Genomic DNA, 3696 nt, shown 5'->3' on the forward strand with positions numbered 1-3696 from the left:
CAAATCCTGACAGCAGGGTTTTATTTCCAGTCATGTGTCCGGAACATCCACTTTCCAAGATAAGAATGTTTTTCCTATTACCCTGCAATCAGAGAGATGATTAATTAGAAGGATTTTTAAGGACCCACACTTGTTGGGCCCTTTTTTTGAACAACTTAAGTTTCTGTGATTCAGAATCAATTCTGACAAGTTTTTCTTTGATAGAATTTGTCTTATCAGAAGTAGATTTAGTAGAACTTGCAGAATTGAACACATAAGCAGTTTTATTAAATTTAGGCAAGGGTTCGTAGAAATTTTGATACAACTTATGATAAGAACTATAAGTGTAAATTGAATGCCAACTACTACCACAATGAAAACAAGGATTTTGTGGTTTTTAAAATGCTAATCTACCCCTAACATCAGACTCAGGAATAGCATATTTCTTTTTCTTACTCCTCTTGCAATCAATAGTAAGATGATTAGTAACTCCACGGTTTAAACAAGTTTTTCTAGGAGCATTGGGAGCAACCTTATAGTTGGAATCTTTAGACACACCTTGCTTACCATTCCTGTTTCTTTTTGGACTTTTTATCTGAGGTTTATCAGTAACTTCAGATAATTTCTTTTTCAGTTGTCCTTTAGACAAAAGTCCTATGTTCTTTTCTTTCTTGACAGTCTTAATGGTTTCTTTATTTTCCTTTGATTTTTATAATTTACTTTCTTTTCCTGATATGTAGATGTTGAACCCTTTTCAAAGGTTGATTTGGGCTCATTGTTTTCTGAAGAGATAAAATTAACAGGAGTCTTGAGGGTAATTTTATTTTCAGTGTCAACATCTTTAATTCCATCTTTGTAGCCTAGGCATTCTTTCCAATTTTTCTTTGAGATCATCTCATGAACCTTTTTGCCTAAATCAGTCCAGGCTTTAAGGGGTTTTCTCTCATTTTCTAAATCTTTTTTCTAACAAACTGTATCTAGCCTCAACGATATTTACCGTATGTTTAGTTTTCTCACATTTTTTCTTCAAATCAATCTGATTTATTAAGTCAGACTCTAACTGTGCATTCCTAGATTTTAAGATCTCAATCTCAGTTATAATTCTATCATTTTCTAGAGTCTTATTCTTAAAACTACAATGCAGAGATTTAAGAATAGATTTCAATTCAGATATATCCTCAGTATCAAGAGAAAAGAAGGATGTCGATACCTTAGAATCAGGAGAAGCAGGACTATCAAAACTAGCCATCAGTGCATAATTTGTTCCTTCAGCCTCAGAGTCAGTAGAGTCCATCCAGTCCTTGTTTGATGTGATCAAGGCTTTGTTCTTTCCTTTGTCATTTATTGACTTCCTGCATTCAGTAGCAAAGTGACCAGGTTCATCACAATTGTAGCACTTGATCTTTGACCTGTCTACTTTTCCAGCTTTCACATATTTTCCTTCTCCTCTTCCAGAAGGCTTTCTTTCCCCTCCAGTAAACTTCTTCCTGAAGCTTCTATTCTTCTGAGACTTCTTGATTGCATTATCTTGAATCTCTTAACCATCATAGCCGCCATTTGCATGACATCAAAATCTGTCATATTCCCATCAGTTTCAGAATCAGGATCATTATCAGGATTTGATGATGAATTATTAGTATCTGATTCAGTTGCCTTGATGCTTTTCCTCTGTTTCCTTTACTGAACTTCCAAGTCATGAGTCTTTAGCATGCCATAGATTTCATCCAGAGTGACTTTTTCCAGATCATACGGATGTCGTATGATTGAGGTTTGTATCTCCAATTCCTCATTCAAAGCTCTCAGAAACTTTGTGTTTGAATCTTTAAGATCATACACCTTTTCCACCAAAGATTGGTCGTTCAGCAGAGTAAGAAACCTATCATAGATGTCTGTGAGACTCTCATCAGTCTTTGCCTCGAAATGTGCATATTCTTGAACTAAGACAACCCTTCTGTTCTTCTTGATGGTTGTGGTTCCTTGGCATTGAGTCTCAAGGACATCCCAGATTTCTTTGGCAGTCTTGTAGGCTATAACCCTATTTGACATCACAGAATCAAGACTGTTATGCAAAATATTTCTTACCTTTGCATCTTTCAATACAACGACTTTCTCTTCTGGTGTCCATTCACTTTTCTCCTTCAGCTGGAGATGTTCATCAAGAGTAGGAGTTGCAGGTACCAATTTTGTTGGCTTGTAAGGTCTATTATTGATTACATCAAGATAGTCTGGATCTGTAACTTCCAAGTGCATGAGCATCTTCACTTTCCATGTAGGATATTCATCCTTCTTCAGAATCAGAATTTTGATACTTTCATACTTGTTCAGAGACATGTTTAGATCAATTCTAATAGTGAATTATCAGTCCGCTCTAATACCAATTGTTTCCCAGTAAGGATACAATTGTTTAAGGGGGTTGGATACAATTGTATAAATGTTTCGAACAAGTAATAAAACTTAACAGCTTTTTATATTTCTAATAAAAATTGTTACAAAACTCTCTCAAGTTTCTTGAGAGTTGCTAGGTCATATGATGCTCAAGTTAATTCACTATGTGATGACCTAAACTGTGTTTATATAATACACATCTTCAACTAAACAATCTAGGATATGCATTATTAAAAGCTAACCGAAACTGATACATATCTTCAACTGAATAGATAAAGTCCTATTACTCAGACATAAGAGATATCTATTCCAAAATACAAGGAACAGAACAAATCCTCTAAGTTGAATGTGTCCAAATACTGATGACATCCAAATGCTGATGATGTGTCAAATCATGATGACACATCAAATACTGATGACACCCGAACAGCCAGATCATGAGCTTCTTCTGATCATTGAGAATTAGTACATAACAGATTAGTCATGGGAGCCATGGTGATAGTGTATTAATACTCATAAAGGGAGCAGATTATTGTGAAGTTTTCAATGAATGAATTTCTCGGGTTAATGAAGCGAGTTGAGATGATAAGAGAGAATAAGCCTCCATTTCAAGTTTACCTCCCTTCTTAGGTGCTTTCGGGTTATTAAAGTGATTTGAAACCAAATTTGCAAGAAAAGCATACGCATCATCAACTCCCTTGTCTAGAAAAACACCAACTGCAACATTATCAACAATACCCTTTATTTCAGGGTCAAGACCATTATAGAAGCGTTTAATCAGAAACCACTTCTCAAGACCATGATGTGGGCATGCACTTTGAAGATCTTTGAATCTCTCCCAAGCATCTTTGAGATTCTCCGTATTCTTGTTTGAAACCCATCATCTTGTCGATCAAGTCATCATTTCCGTTAGGAGGGAAATGCTCGGTTTAAGAAAACTTGAGCAATTTCATTTAACTCAGTCACATAGATATTATTCAACCATTTTTTAGCTTTATCACAAAGAGAAAACCCCAAAATAGGTGGTCTACAGTGACACTGTAATAACCCCAAAATTTTGAACTTTTTGTAACCCTTATGAATAGTGTTTTTGCTGATTATGCTGAATAAGAAAACTTTTCATGCCACACTTTGTAGGGGTTCTATTATTGTTATTCTGAGATCTTATTAGTACTCTATATGGTATATAAGTGTATGTAAAGATCGTCAGAATCCAAATTCGAACACTTTGATTTTTCCCGAAAATCCACCAGATACAGAAAGAAATGAGTATAAGGTAACAGGATAAAAAGGATTTAAATTCAAGGAGTATAAGAGAGGATCATAAAAGGA

The 3696-nt window shown here is 35.0% G+C and overlaps 1 non-coding gene across 1 annotated transcript; it reads left to right on the top strand.

Moving 5' to 3' along the window:
* Positions 1–3159: 3159 nt before the first annotated feature.
* On the top strand, positions 3160–3263 carry LOC141680285 (small nucleolar RNA R71). The gene has a single exon (XR_012558302.1). It is a non-coding gene; the product is annotated as a small nucleolar RNA R71 (small nucleolar RNA).
* The last annotated feature ends 433 nt before the right edge of the window (positions 3264–3696 follow it).

Source organism: Apium graveolens, chromosome 1 (genome assembly GCF_009905375.1).
Source record: "Apium graveolens cultivar Ventura chromosome 1, ASM990537v1, whole genome shotgun sequence".
Classification (NCBI taxonomy): Eukaryota; Viridiplantae; Streptophyta; class Magnoliopsida; order Apiales; family Apiaceae; genus Apium; species Apium graveolens.